General features: G+C 37.6%; 1 long non-coding RNA gene across 1 annotated transcript in view; it reads right to left on the bottom strand.

Moving 5' to 3' along the window:
* LOC150088149 (uncharacterized) overlaps nt 1–12,804 on the bottom strand; it is a 223,738-nt gene extending 210,934 nt beyond the window's left edge. The window contains exon 1 of the long non-coding RNA XR_016546782.1: nt 12,718–12,804. This is a non-coding gene — a long non-coding RNA (uncharacterized LOC150088149). The remainder of the gene's footprint in view (nt 1–12,717) is intronic.
* Nucleotides 12,805–15,721: the final 2,917 nt, after the last annotated feature.

Raw genomic sequence — 15,721 nt, 5'->3', positions numbered from 1 at the left:
AAAGCAAAGTTAAATACGTTACAACGCTACTAAATAATTTTATTGATAAAAAGGTTTTCTTTTGTTTATATGCGCTTCAAGATTCAAAAAAAAAATAAACTGTTTATAAAAATTATTTGCCATTAGTAATCGAATAACGAAATTATTAAAATGTCAAATCATAACAATAAAACCGTGGACACGAATATTGTTTCGTACAAGTGTTAGAATTTATTTACTTCATACGTGACTGGTTGAGGACTTTACTGTACTCCCTAATGATAGATACTGTCATGTGCTTTTCGGAGGGGGGAAGGGAGGGGTGAGATATGAAAGGTATAGGGAAGTCACCCAAGAAAAAAAAAAAAATTCGCGGATTTCCTTTATGGGCAACTCTGAATAATAACAAAAAACACTCTTTAAGGAGGCTTTGACTGCTTTGATTACTCTCGATGATTAAATTCTCTTGAATCCTTTATCGCACGCGAACCAGAACACAGTGCTACCGACACACTGCCAACACCTGCGTCAGTAATAATTTTTGATGTTTGAAATTTAGGTTGGCAGCCCCTCGCTCGTTCCCCTGATATCTGCCAAGTGTACGTGACAATTATCAAACCCTGACACCTGTCCTATCCAATGACAATGTGTTATTTGTAAAATACGTTTTCTGGCCTCTTTCTCTTAATCACAGTCGGATGCAATGGCCGTTCTAACACACTTTGGGTTGCCTCGGTTTAGCTTGGAGTGCTCCACTCGATTTCGTTCATTTCTTATTAAGAGTTTTTAAAAACGATGAATAGAGCATGGTCGCATTTCGCCTCCAGGTCGTGCTAAACTCGTGACCTACTGCCTCCTACTTATTTATTTCACTCCATTTATTTTATCGCCAGGCAAAGTCTTTCATCCCGAAATGTAAAATCGGATTCTGACATTAAATTAAAGATGATTTTCTTGAGAAAAAGTCAATAAGAAGCGCATAATGAAGCTATGAAAAGGATCGGCGTAGTACACGATGTAGCACTTTGAAAGAGATCAATTTTAACAATTGATAAAGCGGGTTTTAAGGAAGTAAATAATCGAAATTATTTTTTATCCCATTTCTTTCCTAAAATCTATCAATGGCACTTTAAGGGGTTTTAAGAGTTGCGCGAGTGTGTAGACACGCTTTCTTATTTTCCTTAAAGATGAACTCTTTTGTGTTCGCACTGAGCCAACTCTTGCCTAATAGGATTGTCCATGCTTATGATATGAAACACTAGAGGGTGGAAACTATATATCAAAAGAGTCGGCTCTTTCTTCTACGATAAAATACGGGTCAATACATTTCGCTTTTTATGCGTTCCCTTCGAAATGTACTCATAGCAAAAATACCCCGCGATATTTGATAGATAGTTCCACGCTAAAGAAAACCAAGCCTAGTTGACGACATATGCAGACCAAGTTAATAATGGAAATTCTGACAAATGCAATCCTCGAAGATGAATGGCTATTGCCTGATTCCTCTAGCAACGCGCGCTGACTTCAAAATACGGAGCAAAAACAAGTGATTTATCAGGCAATTTGTCTCGTGCACTCTGCTACCATTCAGGCTATAATTATTCACCCGCATCGCATGGAAAAATAAGGCGATATCACCAGAGGAAGCCATCTCTACGATGAATGCATTTCCCGTGATGAACGATCTGAGATGAACACGTCAAAGCGGGGCTGTCAATTGATCATGCGTAGGGACAGGCCTGTCACGAACACGGCGGGATGTCGGACGTCCTGCCACGTGCATCTTCTTCAAATTTATGGAGAAAATATTCATCTCCATCCCCAGAGATGTTTCCTATTTGTATCCGTCAGCGACAGGCCAGATAATGAGTTTAGATAATGTTGAAAGAGAGAGAGAGAGAGTGCGCTACTGAAAACTTTTGGAATTTTACGCTGTTTAAACTGCGCCAAAAGTTTTAGTTGGGAATTTATGTTTGAAAAGCCTTTAGAGGATGGAGAAATCTTAACGACTGAATTAAATTTCCCTTCGAATGGGACATTCTGCTCTGCGTTAGGAACTGAAGATGTTGAATGCATACATTTTTGGTGACCCTTTCCGGGAGGTTACACATAATCACTCACGAATGAGCTCCGAAGATTATTTATGGGTCACACACAGTTCATTTTAATCCCAGTTTACTGTAATAAAAAAAATAATAAAAGACGAGAGGCAAGTCTCTTCGTTTTAAGTTTAAATAGAAGAATTATGTTGGAGTTGGATTTTAAATTATAATAACAGCATTAATTTGAGCCATTAATGCTCTTAATAAGATTACACGAAATAAAGCGTCTATTTTTTTTTTTTTTTTTCTATTGGACACTTGAAATATTTGTCAAAAAATTCTATTTTTCATATATATACGAGTATAGATCATTAATACTTAATGATGGCATACTTGATCATTTCTTGACTTCATAATTTACAGTAAGGATAACTGCTCCCCCTCTGACTAGGTGCCAATAAGTTCTTGGAATATGCTAAAGTGATATTCAGTTCTCTGTTGAATGGAAGCTTTTTTTAAGAAGAAATCAGAAACTTATTTTTATTATTTGCAATAAAAACATTAGCTTTATACTCTGGACGGTTACGTAGAGTTAAAGCAGTTTACAAGACTTTTCAAGTCATTTTGTGATGGCTAATGGAATGCAACAACGGCTTTTTCAAATACACCATTTTATAGATTAGTATTGTTATTTACAAAGCGATTATTAAAACCCAGAGTTGATTTGAAAATGCAGCTAAATTCCTAACTGACGCATTGTGAGCAAGGAATTCCAACGGGCTCAGAGAAAAAACTGATACTTTGATATTATATTCGATTATATTTATTACTTCACTTCCAAACAAAGCGATGTCAAGAATGTTCTATTTTTACATATTCCTGCACGACTACATGGTTCAGAGGAGTTTATAACCTAATCATTTTAACAAGAATACAGTCAGTAACTGGATTTAACAGTTGCGCAGGCTGGAACCACGATAAGCTCAAAGGTGTGCAGTTGCACTCCTGCGTACGACCACGTTCTAATACAGAGATAAATCCCGAAATATTATTTCTGTTTTTATAGAGGGTGAAAACCTTCCGTGTCCACATTAAAACTCATTGCACTGTGCTGATTGTCGGGTCTAATGTTTTTCTGTGTGCAAACCCCTTGCAGTGAAGGATATAAAGATCAATAAAAGTTTATATATTCATTTAAATATTTTTGTATTAAACACAAGCCATTTCTAATGCACTTATATACACATCAAACTTATTTTAGGTGTGTAACACCATTTTTTCGAATGCATATATACTCGATTAATATAAAGTTGAAGTGTAGGTTTGCTAGCAGTGTGATTCATAAATAAAGGCAATTTAATCAGCAAACTATACTACTGTCCTATTACACATAAGGCCTTGTTTGTATCCACGAAAGAAGATTCGAGACTAAGGCTAAAACCATAGCAACCATTTATTGGCAACTTATTAAATGTGTTTTAGATGCGAAATCACGTAATGAGTAATCACCTGCCATCCATAGCGGCGGAAGTACAACGATCCATGTCACGAAAAACCCCTCTAGGGAAATGTAAGGCGCAAAAATATCGGCAGATTCATGTGGTGATATATTGGGCCAATCAAGGTGTTAACGCTCAATGAGGGAAATAAGCAAATATGATCGCCACTTATCATTTGGGAAGGGCTGCCGTTGCTGGTCCACATCACTCCCCACTTGTAGTGGAGAGAATGCAATAATTATGTCCCCATATTTTGTAGAAGACAGGCCTAAGCTGTTGTATATACGGGTATCTGATGAAGTAAACAGGGCAGGACACAAACACCAGCACTGTTCGAGGGCTGCTTGCGGAAATCTGAAATCTATTTCCGTTGAAGCGAATTCCTCAGCCTCTGTTCTACATCAGATCATTATCAGCTTTCAAGACCACAGCTGATGTAAAATTCTTTAAGTGGTAATAAGTTGCTTAAGTAAAGATATTAATGAACAGTTCCCGGCAAGAATGGTAGCCCTGGCTAGGAGTTATTAGAAGCATTAATAAGTTGTTCGATTACTCTAATCAGTCAGGATGAAAAGCAATAAAACCAGCTTAAGAAGATTTTCCTAGAACTCAGTTAAAGATAATAATAGAACACAGAGTACGTGTTTTGCTATTTTCACTCTTAGCTGGTTTATGTAGTCTGAATTAAACTCTGTAACTTGAATATTTCAGGTTTCAACGAAAACGGGCTCTTCGTAGAAAATGAGGTAATAATCTCAAAAACCTCAGATATCATATATTAGTGTGCTGTCTTCACGAATGTAGAATATTTTAAAAAAAGAATTAATGTGTAATTCTTGGCAAGCATTTTAGTATCTGCAGTGGTCACAGCATTGGACGGTTTTTTTTGTATTTTTGTAGGTTGATGAGTAGGGTGTGGCATACTGGATCCGCTTGCAACATAAGTTTGCTTAGAAATGTCCATTTCATTTAGATAAGGAGAAAAGCAGATATTAACACAACACCCCAGTGTTGTGTTAATATCTGCTGTATTTTTACATGTATTTTTAAATTAGAATAATTAACACAATTATTAATTAATTAATTAAATTACAGAGTACACAAATACCACAGCTAGCAAGAGCCGTAAGCCAGAATTCGAACGCACAAAACGCATGTTAAATTTTTGTTTGATCAATACATATGCAGAGAAATTTTTTTATGGACTTTGACTGGGCTAACGCCGTTATTATTTAAATTTTTTTATTGTAAAAAATTATATGAATACAACAGTTTGAGTATCTAACTAGGAGAACGAAGATAAGATTTTTATGCATTTCAAAATTTTATCTTTGTTATCTGAGTTATTTTTCCTTATGAATTCCAAATATTTTTCAGAAACGCCGTGTAGTCCTCTAGAATAATGAAGAAAACATGAAAAGAGATGTTCAATAGAACGGTTATCACAATGAGAAGTTTACAAGCGCGCAAAATCCCAAATGGATGCCAAGAAAATGAGGCAAATGAACTCAATGCGCGGCCAACGAGTATCTGCCAATCTGAGATCATTCTAAAGATTGCTGACCTTGATGAGAAGATACTGGATCGTAAGATGACAGAAACTATTGATATCTTTATAGACATTATTTCCACATATTGATTGGAATTTGTGGGATGGTCACTCAACACACTAATAAGAATTTTGTAGATTTATCGGATAACTGCTTTCTACAGCAGCATGTTAGAGAGGCAACAAGAGGAAGGAATTCTCTTTATCGGGTTATCAGAAGTGATCCGACAAGCAATAAGAGTCTGCAGGTAAAAGACACACTGGGTGGCAGCGATCACAGTGTACTAATGTGGAATTGAATTAAAGGCATAACTACTGTCAATGATAAAAGGAAAATCTTTTGCTTTCGTAAGGGTGACTATAGTGGTCTCAGACACTTTAAATTCTGCAGTGGGACCAACTGATGATGTTACAAACAGCAAATTCTAAACAGGAAGCATTCAGGGAGATAATCAAAGAAGCTACAGTACTAGCTTTCCATACCAACGAAGAAATACTATTCAAGGCTTAGACTTAAATGGATGTTAGATGAACTATTGAGATGTGGCAGAGAAGAAAAGTGCATGGGATGCATATAAATTATCAGATGATACAGAAGCCTATGGTAGTTATAAAAGTGGGCAAGCTAAGGCAGATTACGAGAAGTCTCCGGAAAAGAATTCAAAGAAAAGCAGCAAAGTCTTTTTTTTTTTACTTATGTAAACTCTAAAAGGAAGGGATTGAATCACATTGGGTCACTTGATGTCAATGGGTTAACTGTTGATGACCCTGCTCAGGTTGCTGACAATTTAAGTATTTTGCATCTACATTCACACATGAGGAATTCTTCAGAGGAGGGAATGTCAGAAGTTCATCAAACTCCAATAAGAAGCTAAATGACTTTCTGATGACTGAAAGGAAAGTGAGTGAGAAATTGTTGAAGCGGAACATAAAAAAAGATACCTGGGGTAGATAGGATCTATCCAATCATATTAAGGGAGGTAGCAAAGGAGGTGAGTAAACCCGTAGCCATAATTATGAGAGCATCATTGGATACAGAGGAGGTCCCTATGGACTGGAGACATACGAATGTATACCCAATACATAAAAGGGGATCAAAAGGTGACACGACTAATTACATACCTGTTAGCTTAACTTCTGTTCCAGGGAAAATAATGGAGTCACTGATTAAAGAACCAATGCAGGATCATCTAGACAGGAATGCAATTTTACTGCAGTACAGCATGGGTTTGTTAAGGGGAGGTCTTCTGTAACCGATTAATCTGATAGGTTACTAAGATGCAGTAACTAATTAACTAGATGCAAAAAATAATTTTATCATATACTTGGATATCAGGAAGGCTTTTGATACTGTTGCACATAAAATACTGCTGTATAAACTTGAGCAATGTGGCAATAAGGGCAAGTTACTGCTATGGATAAAGGGTTTGTTAAGTGGAAGAAGACAGAGAGCGGTTATCAATGGGCACTGCTCTTCGTGGACTAATGTTATCAGTGGAGTTCCCCAGGGTTCTGTGATGGTCCATTGTTGTTTTCAATATTTATTGATGAAGGTATACGGGGCTTAAAGTCAAAGTTTGCAGATGATACAAAGGTTGGCAGGGTGGGTAACTAAAGTAATCAGGGTGAGCTATTGCAACAAGATCTAGGATATGCTGCCAGAACAGCTTATGGGGTTTTGTCAATGACATACAGAAACTTTTTATAGCAGGGATAAGGAGATGATTATCCCTTTGTACAAGGCCATGGCCAAACTGCACCTTGAGTAATGTATACAGGTCTGGAGGTCTCACTTTAGGAAGGATGTAGATCTGCTTCAATGGGTGCAGAGAAGGGCAATCAGATTGGTGAAGGGAACAAAATGGTGCCCTTACCTAGAAAGGTTTCATTTCTGTAAATTGCAGCTTCTTGAGACTAAGCACCAGCGACGTTAATCTGATTGAGGTGTTTAAGCGTTGAATGGATTGAGTAAGCTTAATGTAAATGACATTCTTCCTCCTGCTGAGACGACACGCATGAGGAGGCATAAATTTAAGCTGAGGAAGGATGGTCGCAGGTTTTATGTGCGGAAGTTTGCCTTCAGTCAACGGGTGGTTGATTGTTGAAACAGGCTTCCACCTGTTGTGGAAGTGGATGGCTGGAGTAATTTCAAGGAAGAAGTAGCCAAATTCTTGGAAGGTATGGATGGGAGAAGTGTTTTTTTATTTATTTATTATTATTATTATTTTTTTTTTGTGGCCGATGCTATATAAGCTTGCTTTCTTGCATCATTCGCCACTAATATTTTTACTAGACAGTGGTGAGTAACTTCCATCAGAAGTTAGAACTTAGGAGAGTCTGTTCACACTGGTTAGTTACTAAGTTTATTTCAGGAAAGCAACTACAAATCTTGTCCGATAAAGGCATAACTCGGTAGAATATTTCCGTGTATATATTCTGAACGACAAAAGATGCACTCGACTATAAAATGCAAGCCACATTTTAGAAGGTAAAGTTTGGGATAAAAATATTTTATTTTTATATCTGAAACAAAAATTCACAAATGCTTGCTAAAAGATATGTCAGTGTATACGATGATTTTGCTATTCATAGATCACAAACACTCATCATCGTTACTGCCACACTCAATTACTGGTGTTATTTTAAGAAATTTCACCTTCTTTAAGGCATGTATCATCCTCAGTACTTTCAAGGACACATTGCTGATTTTACATTTCTGGGAAGAGTTGCCAAATATCTCTTTTCCATTAACTACCACTAATTTTTCACAAAATCGCACATTTGGGAAATGGTTGGTCACTTCATTCCTCCTGTTGGTATCAAGTAGTGATTTGGTGCCTCCATCCATTTGGTCAACTTTCCACTCGTGCTTTAAAGAGTTTGTTAGTTGAGATGTCCAATGGCTGCAATTAGTTAAGCCTCCTGCAATAATAACTAATTTGGCAACCGCCCTTTCTGTTGCCTTCATTAAGTGCGAGTGTCCACTGGCCACACTAAAAATGCGGCCTTTTTCCAGAAGGCTACTGGAAGTTTTAATCATACTTTCTCTAGCCACAGCTAGAGATAAAATCATCACTGCATGCACCTAAGTATACCTTCGGACTATAAGATGCAGAAGAATTTTAGACAACATTTTCCAGGAAAAAAGAGCCCCTTATGATCCTAAAAATACGGTTGATAGAAGGGAGCTTTCTCGAGAAAAAACAATGCATTAGCGATACTTAGCTCTAATAAAATTTTATAAGACATTTTAAATAAGTAACTCTTAAAAAATGTGAATCGGTACTAAAATTATTAATGTTGTAATAAACCATGGAAGCTGTTCATTTGAAATCGTTTTAACCTTTTCAGTTATTCCTGCGCAAGGAAGAAGCCAAAATTGAAATTCGATGCAAAGCATGCGAATTGCGTTTTAGAATCCAAAAATTTTGTCAGAATGAAAAAGGCACAAACTAGTATGAGCGGGTAGGACCTGAGTTAGCTCGCCGACGATTGAAACCATAAGTTACTATGGAAACTACCAAATATGATAGAATCATAAGAGTTACAGCAAATGGATACCTATCATGCAAATACGAGTAGTTCTGTGCGCTTATGTAAAAAACCTGGAATTTGTGTTGTTCTCACAGTTTCTTACAACACTTAAAAGTGAGTTGGCTCGTGTGCCCAAATGTACAGCACTAACACGAAGCCAGTGAAGCGTCACTGACACCCGAAGTGTAATATATTTAGAAAGCCTAAGATAATGTAGGACGTAGTCATGGTAACACCGAGAAACAGCGTGTCAACACCAAGACACCCCGCAGGGCGCATTGCAAAGTTGTCATTCTGTATTTACATGTTCCTGTCTCACCCCTGTGATTTGTAATGTTAGCTGGGTTTCATTTTGACTGGGTACAGACCCAGATCCTTGCTGGGGCGTCATTCCCTCTGTCGAGGTCGGATATAACAAAAGCCACATCTGTGTGATGCTGTTCTTGCTGTTTGGGTGGTCCCGCACTAAGGAAAAGGGCACGCGGGCGGAGCGAGTGTCGTACTTCGACATCTGCCTCGTGGGCCGAGAGGTCAGAAGAAAGAAGGGCTTCCTAGGTTCTCTCGCTCTCTTCATGAACAGTCCACAGTGGGCCGCATCATCCATTACTGTCAGCGGTACTGATAGATGACTTGCAGAGAGACTAGACTACAGTGGCCTGTCATGAAAGCAGAGAGATGAGAAGGGGAAAAAATATCGAGCGTGCGTGTCAGGAGTGTAATAAATCACCAATGTGCGTTGGTGACGCCAGCAATTTCTTTCAAGTGATTCTGATTATTATCGACCTTCGTTACCCGATTTTATCGGTCCGGACTACGGGTTCACGACCAAACCAGCCATAAGAAAAACGAAAACAAAAATAAAAAAAAAGTTGCATAATTCCTTGCTGAAGAACTCTTCTAATATATAATACACGCTATTGCTATTTTCTTTTCTTTTTTTTAAAGCTACGTTGTTCATTATATTTTGAACTTCCACTCAAACTTATTCTCCTGGACTCAGAAAAGTTTTAAATCTAAGTTTCGAACACGCAAATCCAAAGAAGCAGACTCCAAACTCTCCAAGTTGGTGGCCGCAAGATTTAATTTTACTCTCTAAAAAATGAAGATAAAAATTGCTTTTTATTTCTCATTTCGGATTGAAATTTAAAGAATAAACTTGAGAATAACAGGAGCTCTCCTACCTAGCAACAGCTCACTGGAGACAATCAGAACCATATGGATGTTGCTGTATTTTTTCCGGCATCCTACGTTGTCAAAGAATTGTATTTCTTGTTCGATTTGGACACCATCGAAGATGGTGGAAGGGGTAAAAGATAGGAGGGGTGATGGCCGAAAATTTAATGTAGATGCAGATACTAATATAATTAATAATTTTAATGTTTTGCATCTCACATGTTCATTTATGCATGCTTGATGAGATCCAACACCTGAAAAAACCTTCCTGACTACAACTCTGTTTATGGCATGCCAATAATATCACAAAGCTGTCAACTGCCAGTTTCCTATTAAAAAATAAAAGTTGGCGAAAGGAAAGAATCACATTTTTGGAAACTACAGATGTAACTTTCATACAATATTTTTTTTCTCCCACCCCGTCATCCGAAAGTCGATCTTTTTTCTTTCTGTTTCTCCGAGACAGAAAGATTTGCAAGTAAGTGTGTAACACTCTTATAGCAAAGGAGGCTTTGGCTGCCCAGAGTAATCCCATAACATTTTCATGTAACCGACACCTCTTCCGTAGCAGCTCCTCTAAACCCAAAGAAGCAAACAAGCAAACTTATACATTATAGATTGTGGTGGAGTGGTTCTCCAGACCATTTTTCACTCTGTATGTCTTTCACTTCCTTTCACTGCTGGTTTCAGAACTAACGTCAAACAAATGGATTCGGTGTGAATGATAACAAGATATGTAGATTAGTATTCCGTCTGTTTTCTACAGAATTCCGCCAGTTGCAAACGCTAGTATGAAGATTTGGTGTAAAGCCAATGAAAAATAATATATCGGCAGCAGGCGCTCACAAATCGGATTTTCCGAACAACAAAACACATTACGGCCATCCACACTAGTAGTGCAGCTGAGGGGGGGAGGGAAAGAAAAGGCGGATGTGGTTTTAGTTGGTGGGTCAATCCGGGCGGGCGCGCAAGGCAATAAATTTCAATTTATCCGTAATGTACCTAATGTAATAGTGCGGCAGCCAAAGTGGATGTGAGGAAAGTACCATTGTCACGCACGTGCTCTGAGACGCCTCCTGAGAGTGGAATCGATGACATGGGGAACCAGTGACGATGATTGGTCCTGATGTCGGCAGGTGTCAGGGAGAAAGTCCACGCGCTAAGTGTGAAACGCTAGAGGAGCCAAATAACCCGCAATGGAAACTTCGTTATTTAACTTCAAAGTTACTGAAGTGGGCATGAAATAGAACCTTCTCCCTGGGAGAGTTTCTCAGGACCTCGACGGCTCTAATTCCACGTTGATATTCGGAGCGAGCCGAAAGAGATACCAACATATGACTTTACTTTTCGGTAATGGAATCACGTTTGAACCCTCCCCGCTTCGCAAACTCTGGTTTCTTGTCGTCCTTCGAGATGGGAGTATCGGCGTCTTGCTCTTATTAGCTTTGATGTTCCGCCTCCCACCTGACCGAGACAAGGGATGGAAAGGGGAAGCAAGCAATGGATCAGAACTAATTTTGCCTTGATAATATTGTCAAAAGCGATTCATTTATTAGTCCTCATATCGCTATTACATGCTTTCGGTTTAATCGATCTTTCCAGGAGATTTAAATATTAAACAGATAGGACTGTAATGCTGAGCTCGAAGTGAAGACAACGCGCTGTACTAATTAAAGGATTAAATCTACAAAGAGTACCTTATTAGAATTATGCTTCTTAAGAACCAATATTTTCCCTCGTTTGCAGTCCCCCAAACTATTCGCCCCTCCCCCCTTTTTGCGTGTTCAAAATGGCGCTGTGCCACTTCATCTCCTTCGCTTTCCCTCTCTAGTTGCTGAAAATGGCATTCCACACTGATATTTGTAGTGGGCTAAATTACATTTTTTTCTTTTCTTTCTTGGCGCTGTGCAATCCGAAATAATTGATCGCCATGTATTATTATTATTATTATTATAAAGTATGTGTTTCAAAGATATATGCTCCAAAAATCTGGGAAATATTTTCTAGGGTTCAAAATTAAAAAAAAAAAAAGAAAAAACCCAAGTCATATAAACATGTGCCAATTCTGAAAAATCACCAAGCTTTGGCAGTTTGAATTTTGAAAAACAGCATGGAGTTTTTAATTAAAAAAATAACAATAATAATAAATAACCAACCAAGTATAATAAAAAATAAGAATGAGCAGATAGTAGAATTCACACTTAGCACATGTCTGCTTATTCTTTTTATTACTCATTTTTTACCAATTCGAAACCACTTGACTTCTTGAAAACCTCCATTACTTTTTAATCACTCGGAATTGGATAAATTTATATGACTTTCTTTTCTCCGATTTTCACTTCTTTCGAGAATGTGATTTCTTCCTCAAAAAAATGCCAATTAACTATTTAAGGTTTGTCTCTGTATCACTGATGATGACTATTTGCAGTAAATAAACACTTCAAACAAAGCTGAGTTGAAACTAATCTAAAATTTAAGAAACACAAAATGTTTTTGAAACACACCACCAATATTTATTTTTGAAGAAATTTATTTGGTTAATTTTTCATATTACTGAAAATAAATTCTTGAAATATACAGTAATATATTCAATAAAATGAATAAAGCACTTAGATTGAGCAATTTAGTAACTATAAGGCTGATTTTAGGAACGGTATGAATATCAGGTCTTAGTAAAATACTCATTAATTAGTGCAATCCATAATTTATAACCGACTTGGTGAAAGAAATTATATCTTGTTATTTCTAAGACAACAGTGCAGTCCGTGAACATTTTGGAGTAAACTAAAATGGCTCCAAGAGCAAAGGCAGATTGTTTAAAATACCAGATAATATTATTTGAGTGATATTTCAGAGCTTACAACATGACATGACTTTAAGGACAAAAAAAAAAAAAAAAAAAAAAACCCACACAGACACAATAAGAACAAACAGTTTTTACCTGGATTGAATTCTGCTTATACAGCACTGTGAACAGAATGTACATCTCCATCATCCTTCAATCTCGTTGCTTCGTGGCTTTTCAGCTGAAACAAATGTGATGTATCCATGACTATTATGACAATATCATCAATCTGTGTTGAAAATTCATTGTGTTATGCTCAGTAGACCGGGAAGAGATTATAATAACTACGATTGCAGTGGTTAATATCACTGAGATTTCACATGCTAAGCTGTAACGATTTTAGATTTTTTTTATTATTTTTTATTTCTTAAAAAGAAATAAGAAGAAAATCTTGACGGTGTTAAGCCATCCATTTTTCTCTATTTTACGATGTTTTTGATTTTAAGGCGTCATACGGTTGCATAAGCAACCCTATGAAGTCTCAAAAATAAGTCCTAACCCCCTCCACCTCAGCTAGACTGTTTCCAAAAGGAAAAATATGGCGATGCTGTTGTTTGTTTATTTATTTATTCATTCATTCATTCATTTACATAATTGTGTAAAAGTTTATACGAAATTTAAAGTTCAGATGTTAAACATCTTAAATCTACATGTGATGCCAGAATAAGATCTTAATCTAAGGAACATGCAAATCAGAGAGGGGGGGGCTATAAAAGTGTATACCACAACAGCGTCACTGGTTTCTACTCTGATGCAGAACAGAATTATATACGTAATCAGGTTTTCTTTTTCTATAAAATGCAACGTAGACCTTTGGAAGATTCAATGTGGTGGATAGCTGGCTGGTTGCAGGATAGTGTCCAAACTGAGATAGGTGGCGAGTTCTTCAGGAATGGTATTTTAAAAATTAGAGTAACCGTATCAGGAGAGGTTCGTTGTCGGCTAAGAGTTGCAACTTACGGAGATGACGGTTATTGGCCCCAACTGCGAGATGCAATAGGGTGATGACATCCAAGCAAAGCAATACAGAAAGCTCCAGTAAAGCAGCATCCCAGAGCGAGTATATGATTTTTATTCTCCTCATCCCCTTTCTGCAATGTCAGTCGTCTGACTTGTTTCAGACAAGCCTGCTTCTGGAGCTAGAACGTACAGACCAATCTTTTCATTACAGATGAGCCTAAATACACTCTTACATCTGGAGAAAACGCAGAACAAGAAAGGTGTCATGGCCCTTGAATTCCTTTATAAGGGATAATCTGGCCGGCGTAGGGATTAGCTGTTGACGAATTCCTTCAAAGTGGAGATATTCTTCAGATGGACCAATCGGATGCAGTTCCAGAGATCTGGAACTGCATCCGATTAAAGATGTTTCTAACGCTTTAGGGGATTATTTGGGTAACTCTGTAATAAAAACGCCCCTTCGAACCTTTCATGTATCAAGATCTGCTCTTGTAGAGAGTGAGATTCATTACCACGAGGTCTTATCATCACCCTTTCAAACAGCCTATGAGCTGGCTGTGAGAACTCTTTTACTATTCAGGGGTGATCATCCTCCTTTTTAAACACCTGACTTATTAAGGACTGGCTCCTCAGTTTTGGATAAGTATGTTTTCCCATTATAAATAATTGCACCACCACGCGACAATACTCAGTTTCCAGACTTCGATGCTCATGGCGTTGAGTAACGGACGGAAATCTTTATTTCACCCATATTTTGCATGCGAGTGCGAGGTACCTATATGACCTCTCCAACTGGGAGTGAGGTTGTCAGTCTCACAGGTTATGGAACTGACAACCCGGAATATTTTGTCTCGGATTTTTATGACGCTTTCAGACTGAAACACGCATTTCGTATGCAGACAATAAATACACTGCGAGAAAGGCGATAGAAACCACCCCACTAGTATTTATTCTCCAGGAAAATGAACTCTTAAAATCGAAAGCTGATATTTGAAGATAAATAAATATGGCGTAGTGATAACTAGAAAAGATCTATTAATCAATCATGCTTCAGGACTATGCCATTTCACCATTGTTAGCATCCTTAAATTCAGAAAAGCAGTTTCCGCTAATGAAAACGTAGCGATTATAAATAAATCGAAAGATATTGAAGAAAATTCAACTATCTGCTTCTTCCTCGTTCCGGTTCGTTCTCAGATTTCTCCGGAAACTACATAACCCGAAACCTTGAGTTTATGGATATACAGTTTTGTTAAGGTCAATGTGAAACTGTTTCCTAGATGCACTTTCCAGATGTACGATCTGTAGTGTATATTGCGTTCTGTTCTCACTAATGCAAATGGAGCAGATAAACTCAGTACTAAGTGAGAGTGACGAGAAGTGTCTGGTGATGTACAAGTAAGGCAATTTCCGAGTGATTCACGATTTTCCTGCTAAGTAGTTGGTTACCTGAACAGTATTAAAAAATATCAATGCTCGTAATTAATTTAAGGACCCGGACCTAATTATAACTTGTGAAACTTGATCGACCCTCCCCTTAGCTGATAAATCATTAATTAGGTGATCAATTCTTCCTTCTGATGTGCTGAAAATATCTTTAGGGTGGTCATCAGGATGGTATTAATCTAATAAATTGAGCAGTGAAATACATTCAAAGCTCGAGGTTGAGCAATCGAAGGATTTCTTGGATTTTTTTGAGAAAATAACACAAGTGTGTGTTTTGGATGTTTTTTTGATGTCTTCAGCTTTTGCTATGATCGAACAATGCTCTTACCCTTGAAAAGATTCTGGCATGAATAAAACCGGATCTTTTGTAACGTGTATGTAAGTCTCGATCCAACATTTCTTTAAAATTTTCAGTGATGATTGGTGACCATCACCTGGATCTGACTGAAAGGATTGTCCTTCTGGAAACTGCAAAGTTGACAACAGAAATCATGGCGCAAATTTACAACAAGGTCAGCAAAGCGGAGTTTCAAAATATTCCAGAGAACAGAATACGCCAATATATTTTACTAATAACTACGGATTTTCTTACAGTGTAGCGATTTTAGTCCGTGCTTTCAACCGAACATTAAATCATGGAGAGGCAGCTTGCATGGAGAAATGGGGAATGCAATTGCCAGGTGATCCTAAAGAA

The sequence above is a fragment of the Mastigoproctus giganteus genome, chromosome 3 (genome assembly GCF_048544385.1).
Source record: "Mastigoproctus giganteus isolate SK-2022 chromosome 3, ASM4854438v1, whole genome shotgun sequence".
NCBI lineage: Eukaryota > Metazoa > Arthropoda > Arachnida > Uropygi > Thelyphonidae > Mastigoproctus > Mastigoproctus giganteus.
The sequence above is the reverse complement of the archived record's forward strand: the minus strand, read 5'-3'. Positions and strand labels throughout refer to the sequence as shown.